This window comes from Alligator mississippiensis, chromosome 3, assembly GCF_030867095.1.
Source record: "Alligator mississippiensis isolate rAllMis1 chromosome 3, rAllMis1, whole genome shotgun sequence".
Taxonomy (NCBI): Eukaryota; Metazoa; Chordata; order Crocodylia; family Alligatoridae; genus Alligator; species Alligator mississippiensis.
Genome location: NC_081826.1, coordinates 69,893,953 through 69,912,379, shown reverse-complemented (window position 1 = coordinate 69,912,379; position 18,427 = coordinate 69,893,953). Strand labels below are relative to the sequence as shown.

The following is an 18,427-nucleotide window of genomic DNA, read 5'->3' as shown; positions in this document are numbered from 1 at the left end:
GAGCAAAGTCTAGAGCTGTATTACGTAACTGTTACTCTGATCTAGTACATATATGCATCCCTGTCCTGTCTCAGAGGAAATTGTTGACTGGTAGTGAACAAATCTGCTGCTAAGGACAAGACCCTGCAGAAAGTAATTAAGGCTATTGATGTTGTTTGTACAGATTGACTAGGACAGCTTGGGTGCCTCTCCGATGCACTGTAACTGCACCACATCGGAGCAGACTCAATTAATAGAGTCTACTGGAGTGTGGTAATTGCTGCTGTAATTACTCCAAAGGCTGCTCTAATCTCGTGTATAAGTGTCCCCATGCTTAAAAATGGCAGCAGGGGCACTTTAACTAAGCTTGTTCCATGAGCTTTAATTAAAATGCCCCGCCACCATTTTTAAGCCTTGGGATACAGATACACAAGATGCTCTGGGCGCAGCTCTTGGAGCCACTTTAAATTAAAGTGCCCCCCCCCCCCCCCCCCAACTCCTGAAGCATATGCAAAAATGACCTGTATTCCTAGTCCATATTTTCTATTTAAAGGAAAACAGTCACTTCTAGATCTTATCTTTTTAAAGACACGTTGATGTTACAGGAAGAAGTGTTAAAGTGTTACATAAATTAATAAAAAGGATTAATAAAGATCATTTAGAGATCGAAACATCTAAGAGAAGTTCTAGGGGTATATTATACTGGCCTCAAGTAAATAGCAACAATGGAAATCTGCAGCAGCTCTTCATATACATATATATAAAAACTGAGACCAAGTCAAGTGAATGAGCCCATGTTGGTGACATAAAAAATTTTGGCCCCCTTGTAATAGAAATTTTCAAGATTTTTACAAAGGCCAACCATTTGCCAAATTTCAAATTCCTGCCTCTAAATCATGGAGGTATTAGAGTATTCTAAAGAAAAGACCCCAAATATTTTTTTTTTCATTGAGGAGTAATATATTTTCTCTTATCCTTTTTCTCCAAAATGGCTGATCCATTTCTGCTGAATTTTTGTGAAACATTATATCGTGAGGCAGACAGCCACCTTGGAAAATTTTAGCTCAGCTAGTTAAGGTATGGAAAACTTGTATGCAGCTGAACACAGGGTCTTGATTAGTGTCAGCCTTTCTTTCCAGTAAATGTGTGCTCCCAGCCCAGCCTATAATAAGATCATGTTCATATAATTCTGTACATAGATTGAGACAGATTAATGTTTTGAGAATAAGTAACTTTGTAACACACTAAAATATGCATTGTAGTATTTGATTTAAAATGTTTGCAATATGTAGTATTCATACTTTGCTCTCTGTGAATCAGTATTGGCTTCACTCTCTATTAAACTTAAACTTTTGCTTTCAAATATGAAATTCAACTTTAAATTTCTATAATGGTTGCTTAATTTTATTTTGCATAACAGTGCAGAGTCATATAATACAAAAATGAGTTTACTGAAAAGGCTGGTGAATCGACATGCTATATTTCCAAAGGCAGCAGTGTGTACATTTCCATGCTGTAGTCTTAAGAGGCTGAACTGAACCAATTACTTTAATGAATATTTTACTTGCTTGATGCATTCATTAAGCTTTTAAAAGAGAATTGAGCTAAACCATCTCCTGGGTGTTTATCCATAACAAAATATTAAGACATGCTCACTATACTTGTTATAGTCATACTTATATTTAAGATACAGTCATATAGTCATACAGATATAGTCATACTTATATTTAAGATAAAAAAAAACACAATATCCCTTTTCCTCTTTTTTCCTTTTTTACATGGGCCTCCTTTCCAAGGGTCATTTATCATATTTTGTTTGCTTTCCTCAGTGGGAAAAATGTATCGTTTGCAAACTTTTTTTTTTTTTTTTTTTTGAAGTTGCAAATGTCAGGCTTTAACAGTGGCAGTCTTGTGCTTGAAACCTGTATTCAGTATATGGTGTCATTTTGGAAGCCACTTGGAAATCGATCTCTCTCTCTCTCTCATTTATTTATTTATTGCTATTGTAAGAAAGAAGTTACCTTTGTGTCAGTGTGTGGATGGTCAATTATGGTGTTTGATGTTTACCAGCTAAATAAATGGTCTGTTTTTCAAAGGTACTAACATCTCTGATAACCAGGCTGCTCCATTTGGATGCAGAGTAGATAAGCATCTTATCATAATTTAAATCACCAGATAGAACACTGTGGCTTATATAATTGATTTTAATCAGCTTTTCCATTAGTTTTTAAATTATTTTCCAAAGAAAGTTGCATTCTGGTTGGTTTCTGAAACCATTAAAACATAATCATAGAAAAGTTGAGCTGAAGGGACCTCATAAGGTCATCAAGTCTGGCCTCCTGCTCAAGGCAGAATCACCCCTGACGAAACAGTCTCTGTCAAGTGTCTGTCTAACCCGATCTTGAAAACTTCCAAGGATGGAGATTCCATAATTCTCTAGGTAGCTCTGCTTGAACACCTTCGTAACCAGAAAGCTCCTCCTAATCTGCAACCTAAATTTCTTCTGTTGCAGCTTAAGGCCACTGTTCCTAGTCCTGTGCCTGACAGCCACAGAGAAAAGCTCATCTCCGTCTTTGTCGTAATCTCAAATTCACGGGAGTATAGGACTGGAAGAGACCCTGTGAAATCATTGGGTTCAGCCCCTTGCTCTGGGCAGGAAAGACTGCTGGGGTCAAATAATCCCAGCAAGGTGTGCATCCAATCTCCTTTTGAAGATCTCCAGGGTAGGTGCCCGCACCACCCCTGCTGGGAGTCTATTCCAGAGTCTGGTCACATGAACCGTGAAGAAGTTTTTCTTTACATCCAATCTGAAACCTTCTTCTAGGAGTTTATGACCTTTACTCCTGGTTTTCCCTTGGGGGCACTTTGGTAAATAGTTGTTTGCCTAGCCACTCTCCCCTCAGATATTTGTAAGTTGCCACCAAAACTCCCTGAAGTCTTCTGTTTTCTAGGCTGAACAGTCCCATATCTATCAGCCTTTCCTTGTATGGGTTGCTCTTCAGGCCTCCAATCAAATGTGTAGCTCTTCTCTGGACTCTCTCAAGATTCTCCACATCCTTCTTGAAGGGCAGCACCTAGAACTGGATGCAGTACTCCAGCTGCGGTCTCACCAATGCTGTGTAGAGCAGGAGAATAAGTTCCTTAGTTTTGCTTGAGATGCATTAGTTGATGCATGCCAGCATATTGTTTGCTCTGCTGACAACTGTAGCATCACACTAGTAGCTCATATTCATCTTATGGTCAATTATGACCCCCAGGTCCCTTTCAGACGTGGTGCTAGCTAACATAGCACCACCAAGCCTCTAAGTTTTGTGGATTTTTCCTCCCCAGATGGAGCACTTTAGACTTCCCAGTGCTGAACAGCATCTGGTTCTGGTCCGCCCATCTGACTAATCTGTCTAGGTCCACCTGGATTGTCAGCCTACCCTGATGTGTGGCCATATTTCCCCACAGCTTAATATCATCCATAAATTTTGCCAGTATGCTTTTCATCCCCACATTCAGATCATTGATGAAGATGTTGAAAACCATCAGTCCAAATACCAAACCCTGGGGGGGGACCCCACTGGCTACCTTCCGCCAGGTCAACACGGATCCGTCTATTAGTACTCTCTGGGTCTGATCATGAAGCCAGTTTCCCACCCATCTGACCACTGAATTGAGCCCGTAGTCCCCTCGTTTTATCTTGAGAGCCTCATAGGACATAAAATTAATGGACTTCCTAAATCCAAGTAAATGATGTCAACCTCATCTCCCTTATCCAGGTGGTGAGCAACCTTGTTGTAGAAGGAGATGAGGTTAGTCAGACATTACCTACGCATGACAAAATCATGCTGACTGTCATCCAGAATTTTGCTGCCTTCTAGCTTATCACATATGGACTCCTTGAGAAATGTTTTGAGGATTTTTCCAGGGATTGAAGTCAGGCTGCTCAGCTTGTAATTCCCTGGGTCCTCTCTCCTTCCCTTCTTGAAGCTGGGCACAATATTGGCCCTCTGCTAGTCTTCTGGGATGTCTCCTGAGTGTGTTGAATTCTCAGAGATTCACCAGCAGTCCTGCAATGTCTTCAACTAGTTCATTCAGCACTCTCAGATAGAGTTCATCTGGTCCTGCTGGCTTATAGATATCCAACCTCTCTAGGTAGGTGAGTGGGTATTTGAAGACTGTTATCGAATACTCCCTCAGGCTTCTCTTCTCCAGACTAAATAACCCTAGGTCTCTCAGTCTTTTCTTGTAAGTCTGGCTTCCAGGCCTCCAATCACTCTTGTTGCACTGTGCTGCACTCCTTCCAAACTATCCACATCTTCTTTGAAGTGTGGGGCCAGAAAACTGGGCACTGTGCTCCAAGTGATGCCTTACTAGTGCTGAATAGAGAGGAAGAATCACTTCCCTTGATTTGCAAGTGACACACCTGTTAATACAACCCAGCATGGTGTTGACTTTTTTTTGTAACAAGGGCACATAGTTGGTTCATATTCAGTTTATGGTGTACTGGCATCCCCAGGTCCTACTCTGCAGTACTGTAGTCTACCCAGTCATTCTCGTGTCTGCATCTGTACATGCAATTATTCTGTCCCAAGTGCAGAACTTTGCACTTGTCTTTGTTGAATCCCATCTGCTTGATTTTTGGACCATTTCTCCAGTCTATCCAGGCATTTTGGATCCTTGCGGTACTTTCTGGAATATCTGCAATTCCACAAACTTGGTGTCGTCCGGAAATTTGATAAGCATGCATTCGATCCCATCATCCAGATCGTTAATAAAGATATTCAACAAGACAGGACCCAGGACAGATCCTTGGGGAATCGCACTTGATTCCTTCCTCCAGCAATTGATGACCACTTATTCAAAATGATCTTCCAACTGTCAGAACCCATGAGTAGCTGGATGCCTATGGCCCAGTGGAATCTCCCGCCATAGTGGAAAATCCCGCTGTCAGTCATTCTGCTGTCAATCATTCTGAATGCTATGGCACAGTGGAAAATTCTGCTGGTGGCAGTAACTAGGTCACTGTGGAAAATTCTGCTATGTCAGAACCCAATAACTATATGCCACAGTAGTGGAAAATTACAGCTTCGAAAAAGTTCCCGCCAACTTTATGCAAACACGCACACCACCATTGGCCGGTTCCAAATTATTCATATTTGGTGACTAGAGATTGGCTTGTTAGTCATATAAAATTTAAAGCAGTTTCCGCCCATGTTGGAGAACTCCATGCATTTCTCAGAGTAAACCTGGCAGACTGATCACCCACCAGCAACTCCCCGTCACCGACCTTCCCGACGTACTCTCCGTCCCCGCGCGCTCGTAAAGCCGTTCACGGATGTCTCGTACGTTCTCAAAGAGCTCTCGTCTCGTTTGCAACTGTAACCTAAGTCAGTTTTCGTCCTGCACTGTAACCATCAGCAGTGTAAGTAAAGCAATCTTAGTTTAACCAATATACTTTGGTGCCTAGTTCCTCTCCGTCTGTCAAAAAGTACCCACCTGCTGTTTCGAGCTACTGGCCATAGCCTCGGCCTGCCACTCGACTGCCACACCAACCACTTAGTTATCCATCTTGCAGTATTTTGGCTAGTCTGTATTTCCTTAGCTTCTTAATGAGAATGTTTTGAAAGATGGTATCAAAAGCCTTGCTAAATTCAAGATGCACCACATCTACTGTTCTCCCTCCATCCACAGAACCTTATTATAGAAATAAAACAGGTTGGCATGACTTGTTCTTGGTCAATCCATGCTGGATGTTTCTGATCACCTTGTTCTCCTTTATGCTTTTAACAGTGGTTTCCTTGGGGACTTGCTCTATGATCTTTCCAGATATAGAGGTCAGGCTGCCTGGTCTGTAGTTCCCCAGATCCTCCTCCTTCCTTTTCTTAAAGATGGTCACTATATTTGCCCTTGTCCAGTCATCTGGGACCTCTCCTGACTTATATGAATCCCCAAAGAGAATAATCGGTGGCTTCAAAATTACCTCAACCAGTTCCCTTAGTAGACTAGGACACATCCAGATGAATGCGGTCATGCAGTATGTGGTGCCACAAACACATTTGCAACACCACATGCCGCACAGTTTGGTGTTCTCTGCGCTGCAAGGGCACACTGCCCAAGTGTGCACTGCTCTTTTCTTATTCTTTTTTACCCCTGGATAGAAGAAAGTGGGGAAAATAAAACCCAGAGCAGTGCATACTCAGGCAGCATGCACTGCTGAAAAGCAGAGCTTGACCATCTGGAGCTGTGCTGCCACTACCGGTCAGGCTCCACCAACAGGATCGCCACAACTGCAGCCCTGGGAGGCTCCCAGGTAAGGCTGCTGGGGCCAGCACAGTGCTGACCCCAGCCTCTCCTACTGCTCCCAGGGTAACTTGCCACGCACCAAAGCACACGTAGCACAGGAGTTCCCCAGGGACAAGTAGCTGTGGTGCAAGGTGTGCAGCTGCTACTTGTTCCCGGGGAACCAAACGTCCATATGTGTCTGGACACACCCGTAGAGTGCATCCTTTCTGGCCTTGCTGACTTGAAAGCATCCAGCTTCTCTAAGTACTCCCTAACCTGTGCTGCCTTTAAGCTGTTTGTCTCCTTCCCTGTCTTTGCTGCCAACTTCACCAGTCCTCTGGGAGTTGCCCCTATTTGTGAAAACTGAAGGAAAAAAGGCATTAAATACTTCAGCCTTCTCTACATCAGCTATGACTAGATTGCTTTCCATGTTCAGTAAGGGACCTAGAGTTTCTTTGTTCTTCCTCTTACTCTAGACATACCTGTAGACTGTCTTTTTTTTATTGCCTTTTGTGTCTCTTGCCAGCTACATCTCAGATTATGCCTTGGCCTTCCTAGTTTTCTCCTTGCATGCCTATGCAATACTCTTATACTCAGTATTCTTCCCTAGTATGGCCAAGGATTGGGTTGGTTTGTTTTTTTTTAAAGGATCTCATTAAAGAGATTGCTGTCTAGCCAGGTAGGTCTTGTTGCATGAATGTAGATTCAAAACTTAACAGAGCCTTTACTTTAGCTTTGGTACACCTTTTTGCCATGCAGGCGCGAACAGTATAACAATATACATTTATTTAAACAATTCTGTGGCTTAATATTTTCAGTTTCTTAATGATTTTACATTTTTAGTGTGTTACAAAATAGTGAGTGATCTATTGCTTGTTTACTAGATAATTAACTTTTTGGTCATGATTTGTGGCGAGCAGCTGCATTAGGATGATAACAGGCATTTAAATCTTGATGAGATGCCATTTGGTGTTTATAATTTAAATAAGAAAATAAGACATTCCAATTTAAATAAAAATAATCAAATTGAAATAATAAACATGGCCAGTAAATAAAACCCATGCATTTTTATCAACGTTATTTGGGTAGTTATTGTAGGCAAAGTATCTGTATCCAGTATGTATAATTTATACAGATAAACAGAGCTTGAAAAATAGTAATGCTCTGGGGGGAAAGCACAAACCCATCCCTTTCTTCAGGCTCTGTCTGGGGCATGTTTCCATCTTCTGTCATGCTTATGTCTTTACACTCATGACCAAGCATGAAGAATGACTAACCAAGTATATTGTCTAATATTTGAGCTTGAGTTTGCACTGAGCAGGATTGAGTGGGAAGAGAGTGCTTGCTTCCCGGCAGCAGTCCCAGGATTGGCACAGAGGTGGTAGAGACATGGCCAAAGGGTCTTATAAATGAAGACATATTGTTTGTACTTGATGTGGTAGAAAAGGGGGATGCAAAGAAGGTGACATGGTTACCACCATGAGCCAGAAAGCTGACAGGAAATCTACATGTATTCACATCTTGATTTGTTTTTATTCATATGGAATCCTCAGAAAAGGTACTGCAGAAGTACGCAGTGAATTTTTTTATTACCATTTTTAATTCATGGTAGTCACAAAACTAAATTTCTGCCTCAATGCAAGCATTGTGCATAACATCTTTTTATGTGAACACCTGTTTTTCTTGTTTGTGAAACGAATGGTGGAACAGTTCCAAAAAATGGGTGAAATGATAATTTCCTAATTTCTTTCGCTACCATTTAAGTGCACGTTTCCCCCCCCCCCTTTTTTTTTTTCCTTGTTCACTTTTCAGACACTTGTTCTTTGGCCATGTTCTTTTCACCCTTCCTGGTTTAAGTTAAATCAGGTACCTCCAGCATCCCAGCATGCTCTCTGGGCTGGGTGGGGCTCTGCTTTCTGCTCCAGGGAGCTGGGTTGGCCCCTCCCCTCTATTCTCTAGCCAGAGCAGGGGCAGGGCGTGGCCAGATACTGGCCTGCCATGGCCCCTGAGGCAAATTCTTCCATCTGTCCCCTCTCCCCCCCTCCCCCATGCTGGCAAACCCTGCAGACCACAGCTAGGGTTTGCCAGACCCAGCCATACCTCCACAGCTTGCCTGTAGCCAGGTAGGGACAGAGTTCATTCCTCCCTCTTCCCCTCTCTCTCCCAGAATCCCTGGAGGTTTGGCTGCAGTCTCTGCAGCTTGCTCGCAGCCAGGCAGAGAGGGGATTCATTCCACAGTGGGTCCCAGAGCAGGGGAAAGAGGCAAGCTAGTTCCCTGTGTGCAGATCCAAGCCCTGTACCTGTGAGCCCAGAGCTAAGCCCTGTAGGACCAGACTGAGAGGTGGGAAGTGTTGGCAAAGACCTGACAATCATCACACATGTGCTGGAGATGTAGTTAAGGGAAGTGGCAGACAGTTTCACCAAAGAATACAGAGAGCTATATTTATATTATAAAGCAGAACCTGTAAAAGGTGGGATTACATAAAAAAACAAAATAAAAAAAAGCCTTTCTCAATGCTTGGCTGTAAGCAGAAACTCTGCTCTCAGGATTAGTAATCTTATGCAAAGCTTTCTCTTGTCTTCCTGGTTTATATTTTAAGTTAGACTGTTGTGTATGCTGTGTTTTACTGGGCTGTATCTTAGCTTAGGTGAAGATTTTTGGTAGTTCCCTGTTATATGCTTTGCAAACTGATGCGTTCAATACATGCTTGCTTCAGAGAGAGGACTTTTTCCCCATCCTCACTGCTCAGTCTGGCAGCAGCTGCCCCACCCCAGGCTGGTGACTGGCATCCAATGTGGTGTGCTAGCCATGGCTGATGCCTAGCCATGCCCCCTCTGCTTCAGCATGGAGGAGTGAAACCCTTGGAGGGTGTCTCTCTTCCCTCCCCTTTGCCAGTGGCTGGCAGGCATGCTCTGGTACCCCCTGGCTTCTGGCTTGAGCCACTGCAGAAATGTGGCTGCATTTCCTAATTTAACAGAGAATGTCTGTCCAGTTATTCAGCAGTTTAAGTTGCACAGCTTAGACTAACCTGCAAAGATTGAATCAATTCAGGCTTGGACTTTTTGAATGTGTCCATAGCTCTGCTGACAAATGGCCAGAAGCTGACCACAGAGGTGGCATAGCTAAATTTGTTCTCTTTATGGCAGACTTGTATTTGAATGTTTAAAATCGAGGCAAACATTAGTGCAAGGACTAAAGAATGAAATGTAGCAGTTCCCTTTCTTAAGAGAAAATATTTTTTTCTGAATTAACTTTTAAGACTAAGAATGTTGTTTCATGTTTTAGATGGAAAGTGTAGTTTTGTAGCATTCTTTGACCTTAGCTAATGAATAGGACAAAATATCAAACTCTTAAAAATGATTGTTTTTGTTCTTCAAAGTTTGTTTTTCATTCTCCTGCATTTCTTAATATGAGAACAGATTTGTGTGGAAGTACAAGACAAGATGAAGCAGCTAAGAAGCGCACTTCATCATCGCTTGAGAACAACTCAGGACTCATTACTATAAGGTGCTAGGCACCTCTGAGAGGTCCTAGGAGACCTATGCTCTTACAAATTTAAGTGAGACCTGATGGCATTCAACAACTTAATTGATAGGGTCCCAAGAGGAAGTTACTCAAAATGTTTATGGATAGTTTTTTGAGTAACTTCCTATCCGTAACTTTCAGATTTAATAAATTAGATTTCCTGCCAAATATGAAACCATTTAAACTAAACTCAACTTCATATGCAGTTAAACTTGAAAAAAACTTTTCGTTCTAACACATTGCTTCCTTAATTTAGTAGCTAGATGTATCATCTGTCTAAAACTAAGTCATGAATAGTATAGGATAACCAAGTTCCATAGCCCTTCCCACAAAGAATAAGAGGTACTTCACTGGTATAGATGAATCCTTCTTTAGGGACAGGTCTGGTTATTTTAAGAAAGCCTGTACACAGACTTTTTGTAGAGTTCTGAAATTGTTAGACTGCTTGTTTTAAATAACACTCCACAGTCCCAGCAACTAACATATCTATACCTAGAAAACTCCTTTAGGAAGTATTACAACATAGCAGTCTGCTTCCTTAGATACCATCTTCAACAAACCTTTTTAGAAACTGAGTTTCTTTGCACTGCCTCCTTTCCTTGAACTCCTCTCCTTCCTAATTCCCTTCCATCCAGGTAGTTGTTGCTACTGCTTATTAGAAAAGTTTGTATCTACCAGAATCTGAGAGGATAGAGGGGTGTAGTTTGTAGCCGTGTTGGTCTAAGGACATAGGCAGACCAGGTTCTTTGGGTGAATCTGATATCTTTTTATTAGACCAACTTAAGTTAACTTAAGTTGGTCTAATAAAAGATTCACCCAAAGAACCTTGTCAGAGGATAGAGAAACTTATGTTTTAGCCACTTTTTAAAAGGGGAGGGACAGCTGCTGCTAAGGAGCGTGCATCAGCTGTTATGTTGTTATAGCTGCATGAGGCTGTAGCAATACAAGTTAGCTAAATCACTTGAACTTTGACCCTGTAGTTCAGTTATAAGTTGGAGTGGTTCAGCTACACTTTTATTACTACAAAACTGTATCAGTTGCATCATGATGGCTTATATTGGTATCATTTGATATCGCTACTGTGGTTACATCTGAGTATGGCCTTTATCAAAAGGACCTATTTGCGAAGTCCCTTTTTTGCATCAAAACTTTTAATGAGAACTGGCTACTTACACCCTAGTGTAAGACAAATGCCTAATATTCTTGGCAATCTGTTCACAGAAAGAGGATGGTAAGATGTGTGTGGGGAGGGGGTTCCCTCATACATAAAAGCCATGAGTCTGGGTAAGCTGTGAATGCTTGATTCTGTACTAGGTAAGAGCTGTTAAAAAAGAGCTCTCTTGAATTTTTTGAGCTTTTTATGTTCTGCTTGATAATATACAGGCACTGAGCCTTGATAGATATTATGTTATAGCGTTAGGCTTCAGGAAAATTGTTTTTTTGCCACAAAGATTGGCACAAAGATTTTAGACAATTTCTAGAGGGATTTGTTCTTAAATGCCTATACATCTAATCATTTTCAGTTGGAGACATGAATGTTCAGTGCTGCTAAAAACTAGTTTTTTAACTTTTGTATACCTTTGTCCCTCTTACTGACCTGACTTAATGCAGTGTCGAACATAATAATTTCTACAGTACTGTGATGAACACAAATATAAAAACTTAGAGATCCCAAGAAGATAGAAGCATAACTGGAATCTTTTTGCTCTCCGAGGAAGGCTTTAAAAAAGAAAAGAAAATCATAATCCTCCAAGATGAGGATATGTTTGTCTTTTTGTCTCTTGTTTTGATTTAGGGATATGGTACTGGGTACCTCAACTTTGTTAGAATGTGATCAATAATGAACAGAAGTTGAAGGCAAGGATGGAATGTCATGCTGACTGCATTCCACTTTTGATCCCTGGCCATATGTAATTTTGAACGTTTGTACCTTTTAGAAATGTAATCTAGTACTTGTACAGCATAACAGGTATTTATAAACAGTTTTCACTGTAAGAAAATTGTGATTCAGTTATTTACATATTATCAGAAAATTTGGACTTGTGCTGATACTATATGAAAGTCTTGTGCTAACCACTTTTATGGAGTAGCAAATTTTATTTTTGTTGCCAACATAAGAATGATGTATCAAAAACATTTATAAATCTTTAATACCATACAGTATGAGAGTGGTTAATATTGTATGGTGCTAGTGATAAGAAAGTAAAAAATTAATGCAGTGAGTTTTAGGCCTATGTGAGGGGGAGTTGTTTTACATATGAATAAATAGGCATGGGTAAGCATTTTAAACACCATTGCCAAATGCTTGTATATTTGGATATCTAAAAAAAAAAAAAAAAAAGGAACCGTATCTTTAGCAGTGATGAGCACCAAGGCAATCTGCTGGTTTACATTAAAGTTAAGCCCCCTTATCATTCAACCCCTCTAAAAATCAGGCTGTTCTGTTTACTTAATGTTCCATTAATTTTAGACACTCAAGTTTGAAAATTGTGATCACTTGAATTTTAACTGCATGTGATCCTTTGAAAACTGTATAAAATAGTGTATTATAGTGTTGACAAAAACAAAATTTGACTTACAGTATCAAAGACTACTAAATTTTAGATACTTATGCTTTCTTATTATTATTGTATGTCTGAAACACAGAATGTAAAATTATGAATTATGGAACTTTTCCAGCATTTTTAAAAATCAGATGCATAAAAAAAAAAAAGTGCTTTGTTTGAGAGTCCATAACATTAGTTTATGGAACTAAATGTGAATAAATTAGATGCATTTTAAAATATGTTGGATTATATTCACCATACATTTGTGGAGTTCATGTTTAATATTTTCCATATTGATTAGTTGTTTTGCACGACAGCAGCAACGTGCTTGGCATTCCACTGTAGTTGTTCCAAAGATTGATTACAGCTATTGTTTACCAATATACGCAAGACCCCAAGTCATCTGAGGATTTAATCACATATATAATCTAAATGCATGCCTTTGGTTGGATTATTCACATGCTGGAAGCCACATTCTTAAGTACCTTGTTGATTTTTGAGTCTAAGTTGTTAATGGTAAGCACTGTATACATTTTGAACAAGTTGATAATGCATATATAAGAGTTTATAAAGGTGGAATAAACGACTGCATTTTCATCATTTTAATCCTGTATCAGATGTAATGAATGCACTATAAGAAGTTAGTTTCTGAAAGCATGTTGCTAAATATTTCTCATGTTTTCAGAGGTCAGGAAAAAACAAAGTTTCTACACCAGTTTTAGTATGCAAATTTTAGTTTCAATTTATAGAAGATCTAAAGTTAAATGCTTAAAATTGGCAATTTTGTCTAAAGGCTTAATTTATTGAAAGTTCATTTCTTCCTGTGCTCTGCTTCAACAGCACTGGGCTAGCAAACAGCTATAATTAGATTAGCAGCCTGCTAAACAGTGGTGACAGTATCTGAGCCTCAGAGAGCATGTGCTGGATTCTGCATGTGCCTTTCTCTCATTGGCTGCTGACATTGCTGCCTGCCAGTTTGATAGGTTTCCACAGTAATCTTTATGCTGCATTACAGACATAGATACAGAGGTACTGTGTTCATGCAACGGTGAAGGTACTCAGCTTGTAGCATAAAAGAGAGCCTACAGATGAAAGGCATTGGTCTTTGTTATAAAACATCAGTACTTAAGGACTGCTAGCTGCAAGCAGAGGTCAGTGAAGGAGTTTCAGTTAATGGTAATTACTTTCAGGTCTTTATCTCTCCGGTAAAACACAGTCATGCATGAAATGAATACTGTTAATCATGTCATCTATTTAATTTGATCTTGCTTTCATTAATATCATGTGTACTCCAGTGGGATAGCCATCAGATTACAAAACATATCATTACAGAGTGGATTTAGCAGGGAAATAGAGTATATTTATAATGGGAAATTGCTTTCATGTGAAATCTTGAGCCTGTGCATGTGAGTCATTTTATTGGTTCCCTTTTGTTATGGTGATGTCAGTATTGCATTAATCTGGATCTTTTTGCAGAACAATTAAATTAAGAGCACATACGACTTTCTGGATAGGAAGATGAATCTAGTAAATAATAGATCATTTTAAAAAATAATTTTGAGTGAGGCTATATAACTAGATCAGGAGAATAAGTATTTTTTTTCTTTTTTTGACAAAGAGACTGAGGAGTGAGTAGTAATAAGCTATTGTTCTTTCAACAGAGATGCTTGTAGCCTTCATGTTTGGGTGGATTCTTTGTTTTACTCTCTGAATTTCCTATTAAGTGACTGAAGAAACCAAGACCTAAATTGGTAAATTGCAGCATGCCCTTTGCTGCTTATATGCATATTGTTCCTAAAGGCCAAATTCTGGCCCAAAGCCTTGTTTATTGTAACAATTGCCTTTTATAATGGAATGGAATAATGTGTGGGGCAGTCTTTTTTCCGATTCCAAGAATTCTAAAATAAATACTAAAATTTTGTAGGAATCTAATTGAACCACTTTTAGGTTTATGACATCAGTTGTTCTGAACTTTTCTAATAAAACAGTATAGATTTATTTGTAAGGGAAGAAAATAAGTTGTACAAAAATATCTATGTTTCATATGAAGATAGTCAACTACTGCACCTGACCACTGAAACAAAGTTCATGTCTTTGTCTGTGTCACAATATAGAGCACACGCAAACTTGTGTATTAAGTCACTAGTCATCCAGCTGGCTCTCTGCCACTATGCGTCTGAGGTAACAGTCTACTGCCTCAGCTAGTATCAGAAAGGTGTAAGAAATGGTAGCTATTTTAATGTGGCTTTCTGTTTTTCCCATTACGTAGTAATTAAGTCATGGGTTTGTACCATTTATAACACTACAAAATAAATTTGTTCACTTCTAAAACATTAAAGCCATATAACCTTCTGGGTAGATACCCATAAAAGTACTTTTGAATCAGTTGCTTTTTCAACTTTATAAGTAAATGGGGGTGTGTGTGTGTGTGTGTGTTTCAATAAATGATGATTCAAAAGAAAAGGTATTCTGTCTAAATACCTTTGTTAAAATGTTTCAACAATTATAAGTTACAAATATGTACGTTTCCTGGTTCTGGTACCATACACAGCAGAAAGATTGTTTTTAAGATTATCTCGTTCCTGTGTAGAACAGTGTCCATCTAGGTTTTCTGCCTTTTGTCTGTGCTTTTATTTCTGTAAATTGTTTTAACTGTTAACTTTCCTGAATAGCAACAATTAGGTCTAGATAGTGACAAACCAGAATGTAAAGGAACTGGGATGTGTATAGCATTTTCCACTGTATTCTCAGAATTGCCAAGTAACCATGTTTCTATTGGTGTTTAAGTTGATCTCTCCCCGTTAATGTCAGAAAAGCTCTTCCTTAAAGTAATTCTCTAGTTATTTTTGTGACCTTTTGTGACCTGATTCTCTAAAAAAAGCACAAGATGGAGACACTGGTGCTGGTTGTGGAAAGCTGGCAGTTAAAATCCTTACTTGAATAAAATACTTAACAAATACAGAATGTTTTAATTCAAAATGGAGAGCTTGGGCACCTATGCACATGCCCGATCCCTGCTTCGACATGTCAGAGCAGACTTGATTACTTGAGTCTGCTTGATTGAGCAGACTTGATTAATCGAGTGTGCTGGAGCGTTCCAATTAGAATGCTCCAGCAGCCTCAGTGTCACTTTTATTCAGCGTCCCTACATTTTAAAATGGCAGTGGGGGCGCTTTAATTAAAGCTCATTGAATGCCCGCAGTGTACTGTGTATTCAGTATCCCACACTTCAAAATGGCAGTGGGGATGCTTTAACTAAAATGCCCACAATGTCTTGTGTATTCAGTGTCCCCACATTTCAAAATGGTGGTGGGGGCGCTTTAACTAAAACTTTAGTTAAAGCTTCAATGAGCTGTAGTTAAAGTGCCCCCACTGCCATTTTGAAGTGTAGGACACTGAACACACAAGACACTGCAGGCATTTTAATTACAGCAGCCCCTGAGAGCTGTTCTGATTAAAACTGCCTCCTTCCCCACCCCAGAGCACATGTAAAGACGCCCCTTATGATGTATACTTAACTCAATTAACTAATTGGACTGATATCGTATAGCTATAAAATACTGAATAGCTTTTTGTCACATGCCTATCTCAAATAAGTGGTTGTGTCTATATTTTACAAGTTAGCATGTTCTGTGCTTGGTAATGAGTGTGCTGTCCTGTTGTTCTAAGAGTTTAGACATAGATTTTTCTTCTTCAAATAACAGGTTGGGGTTTTTTTGGTGCCACTACAAAGATTGACGTGAACCTAGAATTGACAATGTAATTTACAGTAAGGATGTTTATATCATTATGAATAAGAAATGTGTTGTTTTACTATACGTGACCCTTTTATTCAGTTGTATTTCTTCTGGGTAGGGGAAGCAAATGTATTCAATTTCAGCAACCAGTCATATAGTATGTGGTCTAAAAAGTTGTCCTCTTTCTTTGCAAATGCTTTAAACAGAATTAAATTCATTATGTTTCAGTCTGTTGTCAACAAAGTTTTATAAGGGAATGTTGTAAGTGATTTTTAAAATAAAGTATTAAAACTATAAATTGTTAAGAAATAAATATTACACATTCTGATTTCTGTATAATACTTCTGACTTCTGCATTTTGACTTCTATAAAATACAACTTGCTTATCTCTGAGATGTGGCTCTGGCCTGTCTCAGTTTCCATCAAGTCCTTAATAAACTTTCCCATTAAACTACACTGTGGTGATAGAAAATGAAAACTTGGTTCCTATTTCCCAAGAATAGGTATAGTAAAAATACAGAAGTATTTAAAGTATTATACCTTTGCTATCAAAGGTAGTGTTTCAGCAATTACATGCCAGATAGGCAGTTGGATAAGAATCATTTATTGCCTATTATGTTTAAGATACATTCTTATACAGTTAAATGTGTTTTTTAGTGTCTTTTCTGTTGTAGTAAACATCCCATTATAACCCAATGGTACCAGCCTTTTTTGCATATTAAAGTTTCCTAAAAAGATATCCAGACAGAGGTTGGGTATGTACAGTAATCTGACTTCTACTAACAAGTACAGCTACAATAGCTTTGATTTATTAAGGTATTATGTCTCTTTACTGTTCCATACCTAAGTGAATTTTGCTGTACTTTAAGCAAAGTCAGATCTAAGGAGGAAAGATTATTCTTAAGGTTAATGCATTTTTGTAGTCTTCTAGCACTGAGAGACGCTAAGAAAACAGTCATAGGTACTTAAGGTATTACCCGAATGTTTATTCTGTGGGATTTGTACATGTATACCCTATGATTTTTAGTATTGCTAACGCAAATGAAATGTATCTGATTCATAGATTCATAGATGTTAGGGTCAGAAGGGACCTCAATAGATTGAGTCCGACCCCCTGCATAGGCAGGAAAGAGTGCTAGGTTTAGATGACCCCAGCGAGATGCTTATTTATCTGAGTGTAAAGTCCAAGGATTGCCTCAAAATAAGTAAAATAACAGTGTCCGTAAGTTTTGTTTTGTTTTTTTCTCACCTACCCTTGAGTTGGATAGTAAGGATTGCTGAAAGGTGATATTTGTCATTTTAGAGATATTTTATTAGTACTTTACTAGAACTCTATAAATATATATGTAAATTGAATTAGGTTTGGTTCTTGCATGATTGGGACAGTGATTTCTTTTACTTTTAATTTTTAAGCTCTCTGTGACAGATTCTGTCTCATAATAAATGGTTGTATAGGACCTATTTTAATGGAGGCCTAATCATGATAGAGCCTCCAGGCATTACTACAATTGAAATGATTAATATGGTCAGAAACAGTTAGCATCTACTGCTAGTATCTGCTGGGTGTTTTGATCGTACTCTTCCTGTGTAGAGACCAGACTCGGTCCTGAATCTTGTTCTTGGGGGATGAGACTTTGCTAATGGGTTCTATAGCCTTCTAGGATAAGATCATAACACTGCCCCTCTCATTTTTCCACTAGCTAACAATGCAAGTACCGTGTATGGAGAGAACACCATGTTCTCAAAAGTTGTTTTCTCCTTATTCTCCAAAATCTGTCATACCTGGATGAGGCAGAGAGCCTCAAGGTACAAGTTGAGGACATGTTCCCTACCATAATACTTAACTGATAGCCAAAATCAGTTAGGTGTGCTAACTGTACTAGCGTACACAACAAATGAGATGTGCATGGTTTTGATGCTTGGAAGGGGATTCTGACCATTAAAGAAGTTTGTGTGTGTAGGAGGGCAGACGCGTCTGCTGCACCTACAAACTTGCAAAGGACACAACTGCACTCCCAGCGGCAGCTGACGATGCAGTGGACATCCGATACAGAGGAGCGGCCGCCCCCGGCATGGACGCCCTTTGTGTGTGTGTGTGCCAGTACCAATTGGCAGGCCAGGCTTCTCTGGTAGAGTCAAAGCTGCTGTGTGCCGAAACCAAGCCAGAACCAGAAATGGGTTCCCAGCAGCATATGGAGCGACACAGGAAAGCCAAAGGCTCTGGAAGGGGCAACTGGTGGCAGCCTTCAGCAAAAGGACTGGCACCTAGACATGACTGAGGGGTCACATCACCTCTCTGAGCTGAGACAATGGGATCCAGATGACAAGGGGTTAATGTGGAGTCCCAGCAAGCCTGAAAGGAAAGAAGC

At 39.6% G+C, this 18,427-nt stretch overlaps 1 protein-coding gene across 12 annotated transcripts in view; it reads left to right on the top strand.

Moving 5' to 3' along the window:
- The window catches only part of FAM110B (family with sequence similarity 110 member B), a 301,139-nt gene that overhangs the window by 96,407 nt on the left and 186,305 nt on the right, over nucleotides 1-18,427 (top strand). The window contains exon 1 of one of the 12 annotated variants that reach the window (XM_019498608.2): nucleotides 13,319-13,472. The exons of 10 other annotated variants lie outside the window; for them this stretch is intronic. The gene's annotated coding sequence lies outside the window, so the exon portion shown is untranslated. Of the gene's footprint in view, nucleotides 1-13,318; nucleotides 13,498-18,427 lie in introns of those variants that run through there. One more of the 12 variants, XM_014606902.3, reaches the window with a different exon arrangement.